This window comes from Delphinus delphis, chromosome 14 (genome assembly GCF_949987515.2).
Source record: "Delphinus delphis chromosome 14, mDelDel1.2, whole genome shotgun sequence".
Lineage (NCBI taxonomy): Eukaryota > Metazoa > Chordata > Mammalia > Artiodactyla > Delphinidae > Delphinus > Delphinus delphis.
Window position 1 is genome coordinate 69079749 of NC_082696.1, and position 25738 is coordinate 69105486.

Sequence of the window (25738 nt, forward strand, 5' to 3'; positions counted from 1 at the left end):
ACACCGGGATTGTTTTGAAGATTACATGATCCAATGCATACAAGAACCCAGTAGCACATAAGTTCTCACCATGCGTTGTTCTCTTCCCTGCCTTCCATCTCCGTGGCCAAAATTATAGTGGTGTCCCTCACAATATCTCATCTAAATGATTGCACGAAATTTCTAAACACTGCATTTTCTCTCCAAACTCTTCCTAAAACACTATTTGGTTCACACTATAATCTTACCTAAAAGTCTTTAATGAATGTCTAATTTTTAAAGCAGAGGTGTCTACACTACTATATATGAAATAGATAATTAATAAGGACGTACTGTACAGCACAGGGAACTCTTCTCAATACCCTGTAATGACCTACATGAAAATAGAATCTAAAAAAGAATATATATGTATATGCATATATGTATATGTATAACTGAGTCACTTTGCTGTACACCTGAAACTAACACAACATTGTAAATTAACTATATTCCAGCAAAAATTAAAACAAAACAAAAAATAAAGCAGAGGTGTCTAAAATTGGGTGGTTACTTCTCACTAAAGTATAAACTCTTTCGGGAAGGGCAAGGACTTTTGTGTATTCACATTAACCTTCCCTGAAGCACAATGCATGCACCAGGGGCTCAGTGAACATTTCTTCCCAAAAAAATGATTAAAATGATGATCTTATCTGAAAGTTTGCAACAGAATATGAGGAGTTGTTTTCAGTATGCTAAATTCTTCAAGGATACTTTTAATTTCAGTTCTGACCTTTATATGGTCTTTCTTAACTCACTTAAAAATATCTGGTAGCATTTCGCTTGTCTGCTTTAGGTGTGGGAGCAATAACTGTTGGCTTCATTCCTCAGTATGTTTTTCTGTTCCTTGAAGAGATAAAAGTCTTGAATGAATTATGTACTGACTTTACAGTCATCAGCCACATTCGCTGGAGGGCAGTGTTGTCACTAATCAGGCTCTAAATTCATTTCATTTTGCATTGCATTTGTTAGAGTTATCCGTTTATGAGTTAAAAGGAATATGGGAGTCTTTTTTTTTTTAAGACTGGAATATATATCAGATGTGCACTACTGCACTTACCCTAATACAGCGGTTCTCAAACTTATATATGTATATGAACCACCCTAGACCTGGGCTGTCCAATACAACAGCCACTAGCCATGTGGCAATGAAGCACCTGAAATGTGGGCAGTCAAACTGAGATGTGCTGTGAGTGTAAAATATACAGTGGATTTTAAGGACTGAGTACATAACTTATGCTGATCATATATTGAAATGAAAATATTTTGGCTCTGTTGGGTTAAATAAAATGTACTGGAATTAATTTCATCTGATGCTATTTACTATTTTAAATTAAAAGTGGCTACTAGCATATTCAAAATTACATATATGACTCACATTTGTGGTTTATATTCCTTTTAGCACTGTCCCAGATGCTTGTTTAAAATGCTTCCTGGGTCCCACTTTTGGATATTCTGCTTTAGTACCTCCAGGTTAGGAACCAGAAATCTGATACTTTTTATCTCTCCAAGTAATTCAATTGATAAGTCAGAGTTTTATACTGCTTTTGACCAGATGATTTTAAGGGTCCTCAGCACAGCAAACAGTGATTCAAAGAGAACAAAGGGAGTAACAGTTTTCGGTTTCAATTGTGTGACAATGGCCACCCATAACAGTCATACATGTTTCTCAATTAGCAAAACACACTTCAAAACATAATCACAACACAACCATTTTATGGGAGTGGAAGGAAGCTGGGAACAATTAAGTAATATCTATCACAAATCTAAGTGCACATAACTGTTGCCTCACTTCTAGAAATCGATCTTGCCGATCTTCTCACAAGCTCACTATGATATACTTGTAATTCACTTCGGCACTATTTGAAATAGTGAAAAGCTGGAAAGTTATGAAATTATGACACATCCAACTGAATACTATGCAAGCTATAAACAAGAAGGTCATCTATATGTACTGATACAGAAAGATGTCTATGATACTTACCGGGGGCAAAGCAAGTTGCAGAAAAGGACACAGATCCTATTTGCATGTGAAAAAATACGTACATATATGTGCATAGAAAGTTTCAAAAACTGTTAATATTGGTTACTGTTAATAGCAGGGAGAAGATTCCCAGCGATATGAAAAGGAACTTTTACTTTGCTTTTTATATCCTTTTGTACTGTTTTAGTTTTTTTAATATTAGGAATATGCAAATTTACATTGTACAGTACAAAATGGTTATTTTCAAATATACATAACGCCCAGCCAAGTAAACACTTCATCGCTTAGGTTCCTGTTATAGAAATTTGCTTTTCACTATTAACTTTTAATCTGGAGTTTGGTCTTCATTTTAATTTTCTAAAAAGCCACCGCATATATTCATTCATTTGTTTATTCAACCAGTAGTTACTAACCACCTGCGTTATGCCAGGCACTGTTCTAAGGCAGAAAAATAAAGAGCGGTGCACCGGCGGAGGACAATAAACAAACGCACACGTACATAATAACTAGTTGTTAAGTGCTATGAAGACCTCAAATTTCAAATGCCGAAATGTTCTAATGTCACGTGCTCCTGTGTGTGCATATACGTACGTATATTTACCCGTACTTACTAATTAATGCAATCATAGCTACTGAATTGAAGTGTCGTTTGGATAAAGCATTCTGGGAAATTTCTCAAATTAATCTTTCTCCAGCATGCATTATAATGAATTTTGTACAAAAAGATGTAAATAGCAAAGCCTTTTTTTTTTTGGTTGTGTGAATTTAGGAAAATTACTTAGCTACTTCAGGCCTCAGTGTTCTCCTCTACCAAGCGGAGGATTTACCTCTCGGGACTCCCGTCTCGGGGTGAATTCTCTGGGCGTATCAGCGTAACAGCAGCGCCCTGCGCCCGGCGGCGTGTGGGTGGGGCGGGTCTCGCGGAGCGCAGCTGGGCCGCGTGCCGCGCGGCGGGCCGGCTCTCCCGAGACGCGCGGCGTTCTCGCTGTGGACCGGAGGAGAAACACGGTGCTTTCACAGACTTTTTTCACCCGAGCATTTCTGCCCGCCAATTTCTCTTTCCGGGCGTGCAGCGGTCGCCCGGCGTCAACTCCCGCAGGCGCCAGCCAACCAGCCAGCCCGACTTCTCGAGCAGGTCACCCGGTGAGGCCGCCCTACGCTCAAGTCCACTGCTACACTCAAGTCCACTGCCGGCCCCGAGCCGCCCCAGCCGTCGCGGGCAGACTTGGCTCAGTGTAGGTGGTAGCCTCGCCTGCAAAGGCGGCTGTTCGTTCAAATTCTGGCGCCACTCCCGCGCCACGTAGGGCCAGACTCGGAAGCGACGGACCACGGCGAGCCAGCGGGCGCGCGCCCGGGGCTGGGCGTGCGCGCCGCGGAGGGACGGCGCGCGCACCACGCCCCGGAACGAGCCCCCGAAAGAAAAGAGCCGCCTGGCGCGCTCTCGCTCCTCCCGTCAGGAGCCGGTCACGCCCCCTTACTCTACAGCGTCCAATAGATGCGAGAGGGAGGGGCGGCCTCTTTCCGGCTCGGGAGAGAGTATATAGGGAACTGCTGGCGAGACCGCTCGGTCTTTTACGTCAGGAGTTGGGATCTACCGTGTGGTTCTAGGTAAGCGGACGTTGCGGGCGGTTGTCCGAGCGAACCCGGGCGGCGCAGTTTAGGTTGGGAGCTGCAGTAAGGTGAAACGATTTCAGAAATTGGAGCTTAGAGTGCGGTGATGAAAACTTGGACGTGGGGAACGCGCCGCCGGGCCGCCATGTGTCCCGAGTCGTGGTGGCGGCCGGCTTCGAGCGTAGGCGTGCGGAGGCGGCCGCTGGTGGCCGCGCGGCCTGGTTGTTACGCCCGGGCAGCCCCTGACTGAGCCTGGGAGGCGACCGGCAGAAGACAACATTCCTGGGATTTGGGGGCGGGGGGTTACCCTTAACGTTAAGAGCAAGAGTCCCGTGATAGGGTGTCTTTCTCCCATGGCCAGATCAACAGTTATTTCAAAGCGGGCAGCCCCGGACTCGGCGTGAGACTGAGTTGTATTGTGCCGAGGTGGCGCTGTGTGCAAATAGGATTATTGAAGGGGAGGAGTTTAGTGCTGAAAACCTTGAACTATGACATTCTGTGAGAATGCTTAATTTTAAATAGATGCCCCGCAAGAACAATGGCTTTAGGTGTAACGGAGCTGTTATGTGGAGAGGCAGAGGTAAGGGTTGTTGAGGGCTTATTTTTAAACCGAAGGAGTAAACCTGTTGATTTATAGAAACGATGATGGAGCATCATTTGAAATTAAACTTTTTTTTAGATGCAAAGGAAAGTTCCAAAACGTATGGGAGAAGGTTTGCTGGAAAATGACTTGGTTAAAACTTGACAATCTTACCAGGTGTGTATTGGACTCGTATTAATACTTTGAGTCTGCATGTGTTTAGTCCACATGTAGAGTAAATGAGAAATTTTTTTGTCCTCGAAGGAGCATTCTGCAGGTCGATGAATACTAATGAAGCTATGACCGTCACCGATTGATGATGAACAGCTTCATTTGAAAGTAAGTTATGTGGCTTACAGCATCTACTATAGCATTCCGTAGTACTTGCCTTTTAACGTTGCTCTGGTTTATGGTAAGTGTCAGTGTGATCGAGCTTAATGGAGTTTGGTCTGATCAATGAGGAAAGCTATCCCTAAACGGATTACCTGATGAAAAGTATGTACGGATTCGGCTTCTGAGATAAGACCAATATACAGATATGAGATAACAAATTTTTGTTGCCTGGATTTTATAACTGAGTTTTCTGTTAGCTTATGCCTCTTATAGGGGAAAAACTGTTGCTTCACACTAGTGTTTTTCTTCTCTGCCAACAGTGACAGGGGTCGCTGTCCGCCTATTGAAAGAGGCCAGTTTGCCATGAAGTTCCTAAGGTGTAAACATGTCTGTGAGTAGAGATATTTTGCTTAACAATCAGTCAATCTTGTGTCCTTGGTCTTATCTATGATGATCCTATCCCGAACCTGAAGTTCTGTTGAAAAAAACTTATATACGGATCTGGCTTCTGAGATAGACCATTATAAGGACGACAGTATTTTTGAAAATTTCTTTAAATAAGTTCTTGAGATGTTGATAGTCTTGTAAATCTCAAATGTTCTTCCTTTTCTAGGGCTAGTGCCACGAGATTTACTTGTCTGTTGTATGAAAAACTGGTGATCAGGAAAAGCTCTTCATTTTATGGACACGGAAAGAAAACAAAACTCAAGACAGATTATTTAATTTTGAAATTGCATTTGTAAAAAGATTTCTGAGCCAACGTCAAATCTAGATTAATGCATCCATAAGATTCAAGCCATTTCTGTTTAATCTTGTCACTGCCCTAGAGTCATAACCTGTTAGCCAGTATATTATTGATACTTTCTAGCTATGAAACTGTTTTTAACGGAAAATTATTTTTCAGTTGTCCAGCCTTGTAATTAAATAATTCTGAGTGAATGTTTAGCCTTTGGTCACCTGTCTGAATTTAAAATGCATAATTGCAAATACAGCCAAGTGAGAGTTTATACTATTGTAGGAAAATCCTTAGAAGGGAGAGATGACTGGGTTTGGTGATCACAAGGGGATATGGAAAACCTTGGCTTTGTGCAGGGTACTAAGTATTACAGAATTACTGAAGGTGAGGGCAGAGGAGAGAGACAGGACCTATGACTGGGGTGAGGGGAGGTAAGCCAGGCATCAAAACGATCCAGTATACTAGCTGAATTGTGGAATATTTAGTCCTAGTATAATAGTAATATGAAGGGGTATTTATGCTAAAAATGGGGAGGAGTAATGCTGAAAATTAAGGAAGAGAGCACAGCATAAAAGTCAGGAGCCATGAGGGAAGGTCACTGATAAAATCTGGGTTAAAACTGGTCAAACATTGTACAGAATGGATTAGTGTAAACAGTAATAGCATCTGATCTAACCAAGGTGGTTGGGCTCCGTGCATAATCATTTTCCCTAAATAGCTGCATGAATAAATTGTTCCCAAGCCCATATTTAAATGTCAAAGTTAGAGTGCCAATATTCTTGTCACCTTATAATGAACTCTGTTTCTTAAAATGTTCACCTGCCTTGGTGAGAATTCAGTTGGGTCCATGCAGCTCAGTCAGGTTCATGAGACTGATAAGCCTGTAGTGGTCAGGCACATAGTGAATTTGGCCCAAGTATTAAGACAGTGTACAAAAATGGGGCTCTGAAAATGTTTCTTGCAGTCCGTGTACAGCATTGTGTTACATTGTTCTTTATTGCACTCAGTGTATTTGGAAATGAGGAAACTTTGGCACTGCAATCTGCACCGTTGATCACTGATCTCCCTTACCCTGCTTTATTTGGTTGGAACTTTTACAACATGCTCGATAAGATCTGTTTCACACACTGACATCTTAAGTACCTAGATACCTTAACTACCTGGCACTTGGTTGTCAGTAAATGTTAAACAAACAATGAATGATTAAAGACCAATTGGGATCTACACAAAACTTGCAGAGAAAACTGCCCTTTTGTCAAAGTTGGCAAACATCAGTCACTTCAAAACAAGGCATGAAACGAATAAAACTTGGCTTTAGAGCCCTTTGACCTCTTTTCCCTCAGTCCCTTCTGGTTTTGCTCTTTTCCCTCCCAGTCAGTCTTATAATATTTCCTTAGTTGATGAAATCCAAATAATGTACATATACTTCATTGCACTATACTAGGTCCTGCCAGGGAGGTCAAGGGTAAAACATTTCCTATGTCCTCTGTCACATCAATAGTTGTACGAGATACCAAGAAAGAAGGCAAGATACAGGGATGCAAAGAACTGAGAAGATTGAACAAGTGATACATTTAGGCGTAGGAGACACCAACCAAAGATGGTATGCTGAGGGCGGTAAATTGAGAATTTAGGCATCAGTTGGATGGATAGATGTGGGACAAATAAGGTGGAGGATAAGACTGAAATGGTACAGTACCCCAAGCTTTTTGAGCAACAGAGAACTAAAAAAAAGCTATCATTCAAATTCCCTGAAACTTGACATGTTTTCAGTAGGAAGAGACATAGTCACTTATTGAGCCCTACTGATTTTGCAGGGTACACACTTGACAAGAGATGAGAGTTGGGTCCAGAAAGGTACAATTTTAGTGGAACTTAGCTCAACATAGCAGCTTCCTTTTAAATTACCGATTGATTTAGTAGCACTTTCTTTCGCACAGCAGAGGTTTTGTTATCCTCTACGGCCTTCTGATTTGTGAATGCTGACCTAGCTGGACAATAGGCAACTAACTACTAGCTAAGACCAGGGACCTTAAGCTGTTATCTGGGTAAGGGATTTACCTTCCAGAGCATATCTGCTAAAAGAGGCAGCGTAGATTAAAAATCAAAAGCCTAAAGACATAAACGAATAGGACTGAAATAGACCAGGATCTGCTTGGTTAGGGCTGGTTTCAGATTGAAAGAGCAGATTCTACATGTGTGTGACTTGAGCCAATAATTTTCCCTGCGTAACACCATGCCTCCAGGTTATCTTAAAATACAGTAGGCTCAATCCTACCTTTTGGTGTTTTCTAAATTAGTTCTATTGCTAGAAATCCAATATCCACTGCACTTGGCTTCCCAGTCAGGTGCCCTCTGAACTGATTATACACTTCATAATCCTTGCTGTTTGCCCAGCCTGTGTGAAAGCTTTTGGCTGTTTCATGATTTTTAAACCAGTTCACCCATTAAATTTAGAGCCTTTGAATCCCAGCCTACTAGGATAGTCTGCTTATCTTTTGTCAATTCCTCCTCCCTGGGGGTGGGACCCTCCTTCCCATATTTCTTCCCAAAAGCTTGGTTCCAGATCCAGATAGTATTTAAAGCATGGTATTTATAATTACCTCACTGAATATTGCCACTGCCTCCGGCATTGTTCCACCTCACTGATTCTACATTTTGGGGTATGTACAGAAATCAGGTCAAAATATAAGTGTGCCATGAAGCTTTGAAAATTTTATGGACCATTTTGAGGTGGGGCGGGAAGGGTACCTTTCTAATATGAGAACCACTCAGTCTCATTCTCACAAGTCTTGGTCTCTTCCCCCTGACCACTAGTCAGTCGATCTCTGAGGTCCTGGCATGCCATGCAGCTGAGTTATAACAGGAAATAGATTTAATCTCACAGAATCCCACATGGAGTACAGTATGATCCAACGTACTTGGGAACTTTACCTTAGTTATGCTTACTCAGTTGATTATAGTTCCTTTCAAAGGAGTATTAACAACGCAAAAAGCATTTCAGAATTCTCATAGAATTCATCATTTGAAGAAACTATTTATAAATACAGTACATTACTGATGTCAGGAAACTGGATGTGCCCTTGCCTCCTAACTACTGAATACAGTTACAGAACAATAAATGGTTCATTTTTAAAGTGTACAGTTTGATGAGTGTAAGTATGCACCCATGAAACCATTACTGCAATCAAGATAGTGGTTAAATCCATCTCTCCCCAAAGCGCCTTTTTGCAGAGGCTTGATTTTGAACATGTTAAGTTTGAGATATGGGGAGAGATCTGAGCTGGAGAGTCGTCATGTGGATGGTATATTTAAAGCCATCAGGTGAGACCACCAAGGGAGTGAATACCAATGGAGAAGTAGTCCAAGAGTTGAGTCCTGGGACATTCCAGGAGTAAGACATTTCAGGTTTATTTCAAATCCTAAAGATGATTTTGTATCAACAAAAACTGGGAAACAGAAATCTGTTGTCAAGTTCAACTGCCGCATCTGAAACAAACTAGATAGAAAATCAAGGAGTTTCAGAAAACAAGGGGGAGAGCTAAGCAAATAATTGCTTGGGGTAATGAGGCTGGAGGTCAGCATAAAATTGAAGGAGTTAATATCCAAGGACAACTTTGCAAAGTGGCCTTCCAGAGAGAAGGAGATGAGGAATTTACAAAGTGTGTTAAAGGTTTTCATCAGACACTGGACTTGGAGAAGTGGAGTTGACTACAGACAAGTTAGGTTTGCCTTGCGGTGCTAAATGCCTGATGAGGCTGAAAACTACCAAGTGTAGTAGTTAACATAATTCTTCACTACTCTTCTATGGAGCTCATCCATGTGGGAGCAGAAAGCAGATCAGTGGATTAATCCAAAATTAGAGATAAACTGGACAGGAGTAGCAGAGTCATGATGGGCCAATCAAGGATGAAAGTAGTGTTAAAATTGACCTTGAGATCCAGGTTGATTAGGGAAAAAAATTAGACTGCTGGAAAACCGTCCCAGGTAATAACAAAGATGAGATGTACCATAGAAAGATGATGAAAATGAGGTAAAATAAGATCCTCTCCAGTTATACTATAAAATGACCCATAGCAGTTGTATTTCTAATTAGTGTTTCTCTCTCTCTGGCCCTAGAGTGTGTTCTTTTCAAGCAGAAACTGTGCTCTTCTGCTTCTTAAACTCTGTGCCTAGTATACAATGTAATGACTCCCATTACAAATTAGTCTCATTAAAATGGAATTCAGTATGCATATTTAGGGTGGGCAATGATGGTATGATCTAAGTTCTCCAAAAGAGATAAAAGTAATGAGAAAAGTTGAAAACTTGTGATGGACTCAATATTTGTGTCCTCCCAAAATTCATATGTTGAAGCCTTAACCCCAGTGTGGCAATATTTGGAGATGGAGCCTCAGGGGAAGTAATTAAGGTTAAATGATGTCATAAGGGTAGGGCCCTTGTCCGATAGGATGAGTGTCCTTGTAAGAAGAAACACCAGAGAGCTCACTCTCCCTCTCCATGTGCACCCATGAGAAGGAGGTCATGTGAGGATACAGTGTGGTGGTGGCTGCCTACAAGCCCAAACAAGAGGCCTCAGAATAAAACCTGCCTTGCCGGCACCTTGATCTTGGACTTTCCAGCCTCCAGAGCTATGAGAAAATTACTTTCTATTGTTTAAGCCATTCAGTCTGTGGTATTTTGTTATGGCAGCTCTAACAGGCTAAGACAGAAGTAAAGGATAAATGGCCACTGCTATAATTAGGGGACTTTATATTTAGCTAAAGATATATGAGTAATAACTACGGAAAAAGTCCATGCAATGTAATGTCTCTGGTTTTATACATTTTCCCTTTAGGTTTTTACTTATTACATTGAAACTGGATTGACAATGCACTTCCTTTTTTTTTTTTTCTTTAAATGCACTTTATTATTGAATAATAACAAACAGCTGCCACTCACAAAGCTTTCCAACCTGTTTCAACATCAAGATCAGTTATTTAAGAAATAGATAATTTTTCAATTAAAAAAATCTCAGTAAAAAAACTAGAGGGAATTCCCTGGCAGTCCAGTGGTTAGTACTCCTTGCTTCCACTGCAGGGGGCACAGGTTCAATCCCTGGTTAGGGAACTAAGATCCCACATGCTGCACAGCGTGGCCAAAAAAAAAACAATTAGAGATAGAAATTAAACTATCTTATAAAGTGAATGTTATCTGAAGTCTTATGGTTCACAGGAAAACCTTTTTAACATAAATGAAATTAGATCTTTTATAATCACCTCATATAACAAAAAATGGTTTAGGCTTACTAGATATTTCATAGTGTAAAATTTCCTTGTTGTATATGAACGTTAAGATTGCAAAAAAAATTTTAACATCTTTGGTAACTGATAGGTCATATCTATCATGATTTCACTGTTTAATGAAAAATACTTGGTATAAAATAATGGCTGACACTTCTATAGTTCCTTTTATTTTCCACAGTACTTTGACATACATCATCTTGGTTTCTCCTACAGTAACCCAGGGAGTAGGCATTATTAGTATTTACACAATTTATATGAGTGAACTGTGAGACTTAAAATATAGGATGCTTAAGGTCTAGATCACTGGAAGGAATGATTTCATCATCATCTGTATTTTGCACACTATAATATAGACTTTTTAGTTTGGGTGCCACATTTAAGAACAGTGACAAAATAGGGGGCAACCTAAGGATGAAGACAAGGGTTCAAGAAACCATGTCATTCTAGAGAATATTTTAAGGACTTGGAAATATTTAACCTGAAGAAGTGAAAATCAAGGGAAGGCATGATAACTATTTTCAGATATTTGAAAGTACTTCATGTGGAATAATAGTAATAATCCCATCTGGTAGGTACTATGATTAGGCCAATTTTACAGATGAGGAAACTGAAACTTAGAAAAGTAACCTAATCAAGGTCACAGGAAGTGAGGGAATTAGATTGAAAATCTGGCAGTCTAAATCAAGAGATGGTGTTCTTACCCCACTAAATACCTTCCCCAGAGGAGTAGTTAACTGAAGTGTTTCTTTGGAAGACACAAAGGAGATCAATGAAATAAAAAGGCAAACTGCAACCTAAAAATGAACTTTCCAATAACAGGATGTACTGTCTCCTTATCACAGTCTCCTATCAGTGTGAGCTGGAGGAAGGAGGCTGGTCCTAGTCAACTTCAAAGACCACTCTAAGTCTAAATTCAGATTCTTGACTTGCCCAAGGTAACCCAGCTAGTTAATGACCAAGTTGACAACCAACACCTTCTACCCCTCTCTCAGTCCAGTGCTCAATCCACTGATAGTGTGGTGCCCCAATTTTTTTCCTGCAAAAATTTAAATTTCCTCAGAATTCATTAATCTATGGGAATGGGAAAGATGGTACAAACCAAATAACTTTAATCAACTATTTTTATACAAAAGTACAATTTGGGGCCTGTTATTAATGGTTGATCAATTTAATTACATTAGTGCCACAGAGGCCTTAAGCAGACTAAACTTCTCTGGGGCAAAACAGTAAGGTGTATTCTTTGGGGGTACATCTCAATTCTGATTTTTTATTTTCATCACTGATGTAGACTCGCAGTTTAAATTACATTTCTTCTTCAGAAATGAATGCAGAAACATTGCTCAGAGTCTGAACACACACCCAGAAATGTCAAGATAGTTTTGAAATTCATGGACCTGTTTCCACATATCTGAATAAAGCTCAGTTTCTTGATGAGTTTTGTTTGCTTTTTTTTTTTTTTAATGTTTAATTGGCACATGGGATCTTAGTTCCCTAACCATGGATCGAACCCGCCCCCCCCCCCCGCAGGGGAAATGCGGACGGAGTCTTAACCACTGGACCACCAGGGAAGTCCCAAGTTTTGTTTGCTTTAAATTCAATCTGTTCCTTTGAAGATCAAGGCACACTGAGAGGTTAGGTGTGGGGTGATTCAGAAATATCCTAAGGTTTCACTCTTTTGTTCATTGAACAAATAGGTCCTGAATAGTTACCATGTGCAGGTACTGTCCTAAGCACTGAAGATACAGCCGTGAACCAAACGAACAAAATCCCTGCCCTTGTGGAGCTTACATTTTAGGAGGAGGAAGAGAAGGATAAATTATAAAGTATGTGAGAAATTATAAAGTATTTGAGAGAATGAGAAGCAACATGAAAAAGAAAATAGAACACAGGACATTGGGAGTGGGTTTGGGGAGGGAGGTAAATACTGTTGTGATTTTTAAATACAATTGACAGGATAGGCTTCAATGAGAAGGTGAGATTAAGCAAAGACTTACAGAGAGTGAGGGATTGAGCTATGGACATATCTGAGCTAAGGGCATTCCCAGGACAGTTGCCCAAAGACAGGTGCATGTGTGTTAAAGAAAGAGAAGAAACACGGCACGCGGATCATGTCGGGTCTTATGCGTCATTGAAAGAATTTTGCTCTGAGTAAAATAGGAACCCGTGTAAAAGGAAATACAGAAACTGAAAGTATGATTCATGTGCATCAAAACCTGTGAATCCTACCCCTATGGCCCAGATTGTAGTCTCTACCATTTACCATTAAAAGAAAACAGGGCTCATTGGAGAAATGACTGATTACAGAGCTGAGGCAAGAAATGTACAAGATGCGCCTTCTGCATCTTGCTATATAGTATAAGAGAGCAAGAAAGCTATCAGACATTTGCGGTTGTGTGAAAAGAACTCAGGAGCCAACTTGGAGCATCTCCTACTGTCCAAATATGGAAATGCTGACTATTATCAAGGATGATAACTACAATAGACTGAGATACATAAAATATGTTCAAATCTGTGAATTCATAATGATACCTTAAAAACCTGATTTTGATGCTGTTAGAAGATGCTAGTGAACCAACTTATCAATTTCAGAACTGGCAAATAAGGGACTTTCCAACACCAACTGCAGTAACAGATAATGCAGTAACTGCAGTAACAGAAAGTGAGAAAGTTTTTTATTGATGTATCCCAGTTCGTAACTGAAAAAGATTGACAGAATATCACCATTTGTAACATCTCTTGAATTAGTGTACCAGCAGTGATCATCCATGTTGGCTAACATTAAAAAAAAAAAAAGAGGGAACAGAGTCTAAGTGGCTGACTGGATGTTTTGGGGTCGTGTCAACAGCATGCTACTTGAAAATCTGCTTTCCACAGGAAATATGCTTTTTTTCCCAACAAAGATGATATATTTACAATAAATAATATTTTCCATCAAAGAATTTTTTTCAACAAAGATGATATAATAATTCTTTCCAACAAAGATGATATATTTATCCGAAGATATTGGCACTCTCCATTGTGCAATAATGTCACATATCTGCAAGTTGTCTGATCAGGCTCCCCCAAAAGAGTTCCTTGGGGCTTCCCTGGTGGCACAGTGGTTAAGAATCTGCCTGCCAATGTAGGGAACGTGGGTTCGAGCCCTGGTCCGGGAAGATCCCACATGCCTTGGAGCAACTAAGCCCGTGTGCCACAACTACTGAGCCTGCACCCTAGAGCCCGTGAGCCACAACTACTGAGCCCACATGCTACAACTACTGAAACCGATGCGCCTAGAGCCCGTGCTCCACAACAAGAGAAGCCACCGCAATGAGAAGTCTGCGCACCGCAAGATGCTCGCCGCAACTAGAGAAAGCCCACGTGCACCAACGAAGACCCAATGCAGCCAAAAATAAATAAATAAAAACAAAATAAATAAATTTATCAAAAAAGAGTTCCTTGGGTGAGTCTAACAAAGAAAATCTAGAAAGCTAATTATTGACATGAATAAAATAACATGAGATATATCACTTCAGCTTCAGTGGCATCTTGGGGAGGTGAGCTTGTTATATACACTTTAAACACTTCTGTCAACTAGTGATATCAGTCCTGGCCATAGTACTGTTGTCTATCTTAACTAAATAGCTGTATCTCAGGAAGTACAATACACTCAATCCATATTAATGTTTATTCTAGATTTATGGTTAATAGATGATTCATATAATAGTACCTCAAATTTCTTTGAACATTCTTCTTAACTTAGAATAAATATAACCTACTAAACTTAGATTCCATGAAATCCAAATATAAGAAACTGTCTCCTATGCAATTTTCAATTTGCTATTTACTTGGTATTTAAATTATTTATCAATTTTTAACTGAATAAAGAACAAATCTGCAGAACACAAACTTCCAGGGTAAGTAAAATGGTTTTTTTTTTCAATTTTAGGCATAGGGTTCTGGGGCGTTTAAGTGTACCTAATCTCCTAAAAGCTATAATTTTTTCTTTTTTACCTATTAAAAATTATCTTATAATTTTTTATAAAAAAGGTATCTTATAAAAATAAGGAAAACATTAAGCATAAAATTAAAATAACTCACAATTCCACCGTTTAGAGTTAAACCACTGTAAAAAAATTTTAATATCTTTTTCTATGTAGATATAAATTTTAATAAAATTTAAATTTTACTGTATGGTTTGTTTTCCTAATTTTTTATTTAATATTCTGTAATGACAATTTTCAATACCATTAGAAATTCTTCTACTCATTGGCAACGTGGAGAACATTTCCCTTTTTTTTGTGGCCGCGCAGTATCTTAGTTCCCCAGCCAGGGATCGAACTCCCACCCCCGGCACTGACAGCACCAAGTCCTAACCACTGGACTGCCAGGGAATTCCCAGGAACATTTCATTTTACTGTATATTTAATACCCAAAGACTGGAAATTTCAATTGCTTTGAATTTTATCATGATGACAAATTATACAGCAATAAAATTTCCAAACAGGGCTTCCCTGGTGGCGCAGTGGTTGAGTCCGCCTGCCGATGCAGGGGACACGGGTTCGTGCCCCAGTCCGGGAAGATCCCACATGCCGCGGAGCTAGTGGCTGGTCCCGTGAGCCATGGCCGCTGAGCCTGCGCGTCCGGAGCCTGTGCTCCGCAACGGGAGAGGCCACAACAGTGAAAGCCCCGCGTACCGCAAAAAACAAAAACAAAAATTCCAAACAGTAATGCTGCACTGGTTATCTCTGGATAGTGGGTTTATATCACCATCCAAGAATTAAATGCCTCAGGTAGCATATATTCTCACATTGATGTGCAGCCGTTCTAGTCTAAACTGCCTCCCAACAGGTGTCCTCTATCCTAATCTTATTTATTTATTTATTTATTATGGAAGTATTAGTTGATTTACAACGTGTTACTGCTGTAATTATCAGACGCAAACTAGTGTATAAAGGATGGATAAACAACAAGGTCCTACTGTATAGCACAGGGAACTATATTCAATATCCTGTGATAAACCATAACAGAAAAGAATATGAAAAAGAACATATATATATGTATAAGTGAGCCTCCTCATCTTTTCCACCGTCCAGTCTACAGGGTGAGAAACTACCACACGTCCTTAACCATGTTTTTGTGCCTTCCTTCTACCTCCTTGCACTAATTAAAATCTGGTTCTCCCCTCAGGGCACTGCTTTCCTTTGCAGGCTTCTTAAGTTCTCTCCTTCAGATGTGGAAGTAAAGGTCAATACCTTCCTTGCTTCCCACTGCCACTTCTTGACAACTATTCCTCCATTTTTATGTACAACCCCCTGATTTTTTTAGGCTTATCCCACCTGGCTTGCCACCCTTTGTCCTGACTTAAGGTTTTTATTTTCCAACCTTCTAATTACTACCCCTTATTGATTTTGAAGACTTTGGGACCAGGTTTGCTGTCCTATTTTATGTCATCTGTCTCCAATGTCTACACACCAATGTCCAAACGATCTGGCTTCTCACTTGTTTGACTTCCCTCTACCCTATCCCTCCACACCCAGCATTCTTATCTGGGATCCACTGGCCTCCGAGGAGCCATGGGTAGAATTTGAGGGGTCTATGAATGTGGACAGGGAAAATCTATGTCTTTATTTTCACTAAACACTAATTGAAGTTTAGCATTTCCTTCAATAATAAATGAATGCAATATACCACAGATTTATTAGCAGTATATATGGTGCTGTCAACCACAGAAAACACAGCTATTTTCATATATATTACAGTTCATATCACATAGAAATACTTTAAAATTTTCACTTATGTTTATTTCTACCTAAAAATCATGCTCCTTTTTAAGCCTGCTGCTAGATCTTGTTGTTTAATGCAAAGAAGCACATTATCTTAGTTCATTCAGGGTGCTACAACAAAATACTACATCTTAGGTAGCTTATAAACAACAGAAATTTATTTCTCACAGTTCTGGAGGCTGAAAGTCCAAGATCAGGGTGCCAACATGGTCGGGTGAAGGCGCTCTTCTGCGTCACAGACTTCATTGTATCTTCACATAGTGAAATGGGGTAAGAGAACTCTGTGGGGTCCCTTTCTTTTTTTTTTTTGGCCATGCCACTCAGCATGTGGGATCTTCCCCAACTAGGGATTGAACCCAGGCCCCCTGCATTGGGAGTGTGGAGTCTTAACCACTGGACGGCCAGGGAAGTTCTCTGGGGTATCTTTTATGAAAGCATTAATCCCATTCATGGGAGCACCACCCTCATGACCTAATCACCCCTGGAAGGCTCAACCTCCTAACACACTATGCCTATGTGTGTAAATATAAACATATGTGAAATCATTTCTATTGCAAATCAGAAGTCTTTTCCACCATATTTTTATTACCAGCTATTGCTGGTATATAGGAAATCTAATGTGTTGGTGATTGCTTTCTTATCTGGCTACTTCAGTGACCTTTCTTACTAGTAATAAAAGTATACAACTTTATCATCTGTAAATAATGATACATTTATTTTCTCTGTTCCACAGTTATGCTTCTTATTTGTTTCATATCTCATTTTAATTGCTAGAATTTCCAGCACTTGTTTGATAATGGTAATAAGGACAGGTTTCCTTTTGTATGCCTTACTTTAATGGAAACACTAATATTTCAGTGTTCAGTGTGATATTGCCTGGATTTCACAAAAGTATTCTTTGTTATTGTAAGAAAGTTTTATTCATTTTCTAGGTTACTAATATTAAAATTCAAAAGTAGATATTATTTTTATCAGACACCCTTTTAGCATCTATCTAAATGAATATATAGCTTCCTCCCTTTGACTTATTGATGTGATGTAATAGAGGAGGTATTTGGGGATAAACTCTACTGTTTTTTCTTTTTAATCAGTTGTAGAATTTAACTTGTAAGTACTTATTTTATTTAGGATTTTAACATTTCTTTTTGTAATGGAAATTGGTCTGCTTGTGTGTGGGGTGTGTTTGTGTGCGCGCACACGTGTGTGTACTCTATCAGGTTTTATATCATGATGCTTTTATAAAATGATCTAAGAAAGTTTCCTTCTTTTTCTATTTTTTGTAACAGTTTATATAACATTGTAATTATATAGTCCATGAAAGAATCCACCCTTTAAACTATTTAGGCCAAAAACCCTTTGAGGAGTTATAAATTCTTTTTCAATTTCTCTCATAGTTTTTAAGTCCCTATTTTCTACTTCACTTAATTTTGATAACATATTTTTCCAGAAACTTTTCAATTTTATCAATATTTCCAAACCTATAACCAGGTATTATGAAGTAGTACACAAATATTCATCATTAAAAATAATCTTTGTTCTTCTACTATCATTCTTTATTTTCTGAAGTGTGTTTTCACCCTCTTTCCCCAAACAGACTGCCTGACATTTGTTTGCATTACTGTTTCTTTAAAAGGAAAGATAGTTTGGGGGTATATATATCAATTACATTCTTCTTTTATTTTTCAATTAATGTTTTCTGGTTTTCCTTTTTAAATGTATCTTACATTATTTCATAGTTCTTTATTTCTGATAGGAATGTTATGCTTAGTTCATTTATTTTCATTCTATATTTTTCCAAAGTGGAAACATGTAATATTATATAAATTTGCCTCTAAGTGCAGCTTTGGCTGCAGTCTATAAATTTTGCTGTAAATATTACACTGCAAATTGGCTTTGGCTTTGGCATTAGGCTAAAATATGCTGTTACACTATTATTACATTTCATGTTTAGCTTGTGGGTGACTGAATTATCAAATGCAGACTTCAAAAGAATTCAAGGTATCTCTGAACTTGTGTGCAACCAATGACCATGTGGTCAAAATATTACCGTCATCTTATTTTTTTTTTTTACCGTCATCTTTAATCAGAGTAAGTACATCAGTAATGTGAACAAGCCTTGTCATGTGGACATATTTTTAACATCTGAATATAGGACAAGCATTCTAGATGTTTCCTGTAGTAAAAACTATTCAATATGCTTTATATGTTACAATTCTGTCAGTTGAAGGATATGAATATATTTATTATTGTAAGAGTATAATATTGCAATAATTAATGATGATTGTGAAAGGTAGGTAAAGGTGTCCAAAATATACATATTAAGTGAAAAAAATCAAGTTATATTAATAATATTATATATATAATAGGAAACCATTATTGTCAAATATATGAATATAATATTAGTATCTGGAGTGATAAAATCAGAAGAAATATATACTGTTTGTATTTTTATACAGTAACCATCTCTGGCAATGAAGTTATAGGACATTTTACCCTCTGTTTTATATATTTATATAATGCTTGAATTTTTATCAGGATCATATGTTATCTTTTATAATAAAAAACAATAAAATATATTTAAAATAAAAGCAGGACTAAGGATATACAGGTTAGTAGCCTGATAAGCTATATGCTTCTCTTTCTCTTCTTGGAAGATTCTATGATTCAGTTACCTAGGATGTTTATTTCCTCACACTTTTCTTGCTGGCCTTTTAACCACTTGACTTACCACTATGCATATATAAGGAGAGAAGAACTAGTCAATTATGTCACATTTTATCAGCTATGATGAAAAAATAGACACAATAATGTAATTGATTCATATAAATGGTTAAATTGTAAATGGGTGTGTTCTAATTGGCCATTTTGTGCTAGATCAAGGAACTCAATTTAGCCAAATAAAGAGAGTATTACTTCAAGGACACATAGGATGGGGTGGGCATTCATAGGAGGGGACTGAGGAATTTGAGACTCAATGATAGAATGGTTGTCCAGTCAACACTTACAAGATCTGGACCTGGCAAGGACACAGGACCAAGGAGGCTCAAAGGCCTGATGAGTTGTGCCTCCTCTCTTGCTGTGTGTGACCTTTCTCAGACTAACTTTGCCCATCTCTGGATATTTGCTTTATTTTCCTTCTGCTTTCCATTGTTCTATTCCATCCATCTCTACTATTTACATCTATTCTTTTCGCTCTTGCCTTCTCCAAAACCTTTCTCCTTTTTTCAACTCCTCTCTCCTCAACCTTTTTCTTTCTATTGACTTCATTCACAGGTATATATGTGTATATACAAGATAGAAAGATATATATCTATATCTGTATCTATCTATCTATCTATATAGATAGCTATCTCCCATCTTAAAAACCAAAGCAAACAAACCAAGACAAGCCAAAAAAAAAAACCTAACCTGAACCCACATCCCCCTTAAGCAACCAACCATCTCTCTGGGCCCTTTCCCAAAGGCCCCAAAAGAACGGTCTGCCTGTGCTGCCTGCACGTCCCCTCTTTTTGGCCCCTTACACCACTCTAATCTGGCTCTTGCCAGCATGTCACTCCTGAAACTGCTCTTCTTAAGAAGTTCTATTCCAGTCTTACCCCAAATTCTTTTTTTTTAATGTTGTTTTAAAATTTTATTTATTTTATTTATTTACTTTTGGATCTGTTGGGTCTTCGTTGCTGTGTGCAGGCTTTCTCCAGTTGCGGTGAGCGGGGGCTACTCTTCATTGCTGCACATGGGCTTTCTCTAGTTGCAGCGAGCGGGGGGGCTACTCTTCGTTGCGGTGCGCTGGCTTCTCATTGTGGTGGCTTCTCTTGTTGCGGAGCACGGGCTCTAGGTGCACTGGCTTCAGTAGTTGCAGCACGCAGCCTCAGTAGTTGTGGCTCTCAGGCTCTAGAGCGCGGGCTCAGTAGTTGTGGTGCACGGGCTTAGTTGCTCTGCAGCATGCGGGATCTTCCCGGACCAGGGATCAAACCCATGTCCCCTGCATTGGCAGGCGGATTCTTAACCACTGCGCCACCACCTTACCCCAGTTCTTAACTGCATTCATTCAACATAGTTGACCACTTCCTCCTTAAACACCCTCCTTTCTTTTCTGAAACATTGCTCTCTCTTGGTTTTTCTCCTACCTCTTTGGCCATTCCATCTCATCCTTCTTTACAGGCTCCTCGCCTACTCGTTCTCTATAAATTGATCTTTCTGGGGATCAATCCTTGGACTTCCTGTCCTTGCTCTTTTCCTACTCTTCTACCTCAGTAATTATATCCATTCACATGACTTTAAATACATTTATTACAAGACAATTGAAAATGCAAACGGGTTGTTCTAGATCAGTGCTGTCCAATATAACTTTCTGTGATGATGGAAATGTTCTGTATCCGTGCTGTCCAGTACCATGGTCAGTAGCTACATGTGGCTAGTGAGCACTTGACAGGTGGCCAGTGTGACTGAAGAACTGAATTTTAGATTTTATTCAATTTCAGTTAATTTAATTTGCCACATGGGATTGGTGGCTATGGTACTCGACAGTTTGGCTCCAGATTAAAAGAAACTGAAGAAACATTAAAAAAAAAAAAAGCTACTCAAGAACTTGGTTAAATGTAGTGAAAAAGAGATGCAGAGGTGGGTTTCAGCTCGATCTCTCTCTTCCCTGGTACTTTTCCCAACTGTCAACACTGATAACCAACAATGACTCCAAGCCTGCCACCAACCACAAAACAGCCTTCCACATAGATCTCCACTAGTCCTCCTTCATGGTCCCCCCCACTGCCAGCAACTGGTTGTGCTAGGCTTCCCAGATTCCCCTGCAAGGTCTCCTTATTCACCCAGGCTTCAGAAGGGCTGGTTAGTGACTCAGCTCTCATTCTCCAACTCTCCTTTTGGACCATTGCTTCTCCCAGCATATAAATTCTTATTCCTATAAGAAACCCCTTATTCCAGAATACTCATAATGGTTCTGCTTCTCTAATTGACTCCTAACTGATACATTCTTGACAACTGTTACTCTACGTCTTCACCAACTCAGCAAATGGCACCAACATCCATCAATTGCCTCCTAAACTCCCTACCATCAGTCTATCACTAAGTCCTTCGCAAACTAGGTTCAAAATACACATTGAGGGGCTTCCCTGGTGGTGCAGTGGTTAAGAATCCGCCTGCCAATGCAGGGGACGTGGGTTTGAGCCCTGCTCCGGGAAGATTCCACGTGCTGCAGAGCAACTAAGCCCATGCACCACAACTACTGAGCCTGCTCTCTAGAGCCCGCGAGCCACAACTACTGAAGCCCATGAGCCACAACTACTGAAGCCTGCGTGCCTAGAGCCCATGCTCCGCAACAAGAGAAGCCACTGCAATGAGAAGCCCACACACTGCAATGAAGAGCAGCCCCCGTTTGCCTCAACTAGAGAAAACCTGCGCGCAGCAATGAAGACCCAAAGCAGCCAAAAATAATAAATAAAAAAATAATAAATAAATTTATATTAAAAAATACACATTGAGTATGTCCACTTCTCTCCTTTTCCTCTGCAATACCCTTGTCCAAGTAACTCCTATCCCTTACCTGGTTCCATGTCCATCATCAACCCCCAACATCTATTCTGTTTCTAAATACTAACTTTAAACATTGGAAACATTTCAATGGCTTCCTATCATACTTATTTACATAGTCCTGCATAATCTATCTCCCACCAACTTCTCCAAACTCATCTTGGGCCACTCTCTCCCTTACCAAATATGCTCCAGTCACACTGGCATCTTTTCAGGAAAGGCCATGCTTTTTCTCCTCTCACAGTTTTCACACATGCTATTCATTCTGCCTGGAGTATTCTTCCAGCCCCCCTTCATTCCTCACTTTAAACATCACTTCCTCAGAAATACTTTCCTTGACCAACACAATGTAACAGTATACTATGTTAATTTCTTCTTTGCATTGATCACATTTTATAAATATTTAATTAATTTATTTATTCTCTCTCTCTCTCTCTTTTTTCTCACTTAGCTGTGATCTCCATGAAGGCAAAAGACATTTCTGCTTTACTCATCTGGTGCTTCATTCAGTGCCTTGCGCATAACTGGTGCTCAAAATGTATTTGTGGAATGATAACTATAGTGAGGGGATTCCTCTTAGCTTCTGCTTATTTATGGTTTCTGCTTCCTCATAATTTTAGTTTGACATGACCTCTCATGGCCCCAGCTCTAACTCCCTCTTCAAGACACTGACTCTTATCTTTGGTTCTGTTCTAGGTATGGTCTGGTACCTGATGCTGGTCCAATTAGTTGTGACAAGGCAGGGGTGAGTGTGCAGAGTAAAAATGTGACAGCCTAGGCTGATGCTTTAGCAGGGCTTTGGGGTAAGGTTACCCTTGGGAAGAGCTTTGAGACACAACATGATGACATGTTCAGTGAAAAAATTATCACTAAATTTTCCTTTTTTGTGCCACGATTCATCTTGAATATCTGAACAACCAAAGATTGCTTATATTCTGGGACTCCATTCAGAGTAGAGTGGGAATACTTTGACAGAAGCATTCTTTCAGTTTATGTTTACATAATCCTTGTTCTTTTTGTCATTACTTGTATAAAATCTGTGGCTTCTTGTAATTTAATCCATCAACCCTATTGTAAATGTTAAAATGCAAACAGCTAAAATGAGACTGAACTTCTAATTAAAAAAAAAAAAAGCTAAAAGCAATAAAAAGGATACCTAGCATTTCGAGTGTATTTAAAATGTCAGGACCTTGGGACTTCCCTGGTGGTGGACTTCCCAGTGGTTAAGAATCCACCTCCCAATGCAGGGGACGCGGGTTCCATACCTGGTCAGTGAGCTAGATCCCACATGCCTGCTGCACCTAAGGAGCACACGTGCCGCAACTAAGGAGGCCGCCTACCACAACTAAAACCCGGCGCAACCAAAATAAATAAAAATTTTAAAAAATGTTACTATAAAATATCAGGACCTTAAAAATTAATAGATTTTATTTTTTAGAGTGTTTTTAGATTTAAGAAAAATGAGCAGAAAGTACAGTTTCCGTATACCCCTCTCTCACCCATTTCTCTTATTATTAACATTGTACATTAGTTGGTACATTTGTTACAATTGACAAACCAACATTGATTCATTGTTATAAACTTAAGTCCATAGTTTACATTAGGGTTTACTCTTTATGTTGTACATTCTATGGGTTTTGCCGAATGTGTATGTATCCACTGTTATGGTATCATACAGAATAGTTTCACTGCCCTAAAAATTCCCTGTTACACCTATTTAACCTTCCCTCCCTCCCCCTGAACCCCTGACAACCACTGATCTTTTTACTGTCTCCATGGTTTTGCCTTTTCCAGGATGTCACATAGTTGAAATCATGTAGTGTATAGCCCTTCCAGATTTACTTCTCTCACTTAGCAAAATGCATTTAAGATTCCTGCATGTCTTTTCATAGCTTGATAGTGCATTTCTTTCTTTTTTTTTTTTTTTTTGCGGTACGCGGGCCTGTCACTGTTGTGGCCTCTCCCGTTGCGGACGCGCAGGCTCAGCGACCACGGCTCACGGGCCCGGCCGCTCTGCAGCATGTGGGATCTTCCCAGAACGGGGCACGAACCCGTGTCCCCTGCATCGGCAGGCGGACTCTCAACCAATGCACCACCAGGGAAACCCGATAGTGCATTTCTTGATAGCACTGAATAATATTCCATTATATGTGTACTAAAATTTGTTTACTCATTCACCTATTGAGAAACATCTTGGTTGCTTCCAAATTTTGGCAATGATGAATAAAGTTGCTATAAACATCCTTGTGCAGGTTTGTGTGCGTGTGTGTGTGTGTGTGTATACTTAAATTTTCAACATATTTGAGTAAATACCAAGGAATATGACTGCTGGATCATACGGTGTATGTTTGTTTTGTAAGAAACTGCCAAGCAGTCTTCCAAAGTGGCTGTACCATTCTGCATCCCACTAGCAATGAATAACCGTTCCTGTTGCTCCACATCCTTGCCAGCATTTAGCATCAGTTTTTGTGATTTTGGCCATAATAACTGTTGTGTAGCGGTATCTCACTATTTTAATTTGTAATCCTCTAATGACATATGATGCTGAGCATTTTTTTTCATATGTTTATTTGCCACCTGTATATCTTCTTTGATGAGGTGTCTGTTTAGATATTTTGCTCATTTTAATTTTTATTTATTTTTATTTTTTAAAAAAACATTTATTTATTTGGCTGCACTGGGTCTTTAGTTGCGGCACATGGGATCTTTGTTGTGCAGGATCTTTAGTTGCTGCATGGGAAACTAAAGAATTGCAGCATGCGGGATCTTAGTTGCGATGTGGGATCTTAGTTGCAGCATGCTGGATCTAGTTCCCTGACCAGGGATCGAACCCGGGCCCCCTGCATTGGGAGCACGGAGTCTTACCCATTGGACCACCAGGGAAGTCCCTTGTTCATTTTTAAACTGACTTGTTTGCTTTCTTATGGTCGAGCTTTAAGAGTTCTTTGTATGTTTTGGATACTAATTCTTTAACAGATATGTGTTTTGCAAAGATTTCCCCCCAGTCTGTAGCTTTTCTTTTCATTCTCTTGTGCAGTGTCTTTGCAGAGCAGAAGTTTTAAATTTTAACATATCAGCCATTCAATTACCATGAGAAAGAGATGTTGCAAAAACTTTCTTGATTATTAGAAAGAGTGGATTGAATGACTTCCACAGTCTCTTTTGACTCTAGGTTTTTATGGTTCTGTGAAAAGAACAATGGTGTGTTGTGAATTTTTCCCATATGAATTCTAGCCCCCCCTTCTCATTATAACATTAATATATGGTAATTGCAAAAAGTTTAGAAAATATAGAAAAGAAAAGAAGAAAATATGATATTAAAAAAACAGTTTGGCATTTAACAGTGGAAGAATTTGGATGACAAGCAAAACAGGGAAAGAGGCATGACTTTATGCCTGCCTTTGATTAATTGCAACTTAACAGGTCTCCATTTTCTTACTAATTCAAAGGTTACATGGATGGAAAAACAGTAATGAGGCCCATAAATAATTAACTTAAAAATATTTATTGCAACAAGTTAAGCATTACCAAAGTGTATGAAGTAAAAAGTGGTGGTCTCCCTCCACTCCATCCTTCTAATTGTAATTGTTCTCTAGAAACAAAAATCTTAATATCCATCATACCTTGTTATACACATTCACACAGACCTGCAAGCTTCATGAGCCAGGGGTCAATCTGTGTCTATCTTGACATACAATATTGTGAACCTAGTGCCTAACACAGAGCTTAGTACACAGAAGGTGCTCAACTGAATGAATAAATGTCACACTCTACATTGTTCTCTAGGTGGCTTTTAAAAAAAAATTAGGGATGTAACCTGGATCTCTTTCCATGTAAGGACATTGGTAGCTACTTCATTCTTTTCAATGGTTCCAGAATAATCCA

General features: G+C 39.3%; 1 long non-coding RNA gene and 2 other non-coding genes across 3 annotated transcripts; all 3 read left to right on the forward strand.

Moving 5' to 3' along the window:
• Positions 1 to 3540: 3540 nt before the first annotated feature.
• LOC132437070 (uncharacterized) lies at positions 3541 to 5473 on the forward strand. The gene is made up of 5 exons (XR_009521953.1): positions 3541 to 3607; positions 4290 to 4367; positions 4455 to 4529; positions 4844 to 4914; positions 5137 to 5473. It is a non-coding gene; the product is annotated as an uncharacterized lncRNA (long non-coding RNA).
• On the forward strand, positions 4642 to 4711 carry LOC132437470 (small nucleolar RNA SNORD50). Its single transcript, XR_009522053.1, has one exon. It is a non-coding gene; the product is annotated as a small nucleolar RNA SNORD50 (small nucleolar RNA).
• Positions 4966 to 5038, forward strand: LOC132437469 (small nucleolar RNA SNORD50). Its single transcript, XR_009522052.1, has one exon. It is a non-coding gene; the product is annotated as a small nucleolar RNA SNORD50 (small nucleolar RNA).
• Positions 5474 to 25738: the final 20265 nt, after the last annotated feature.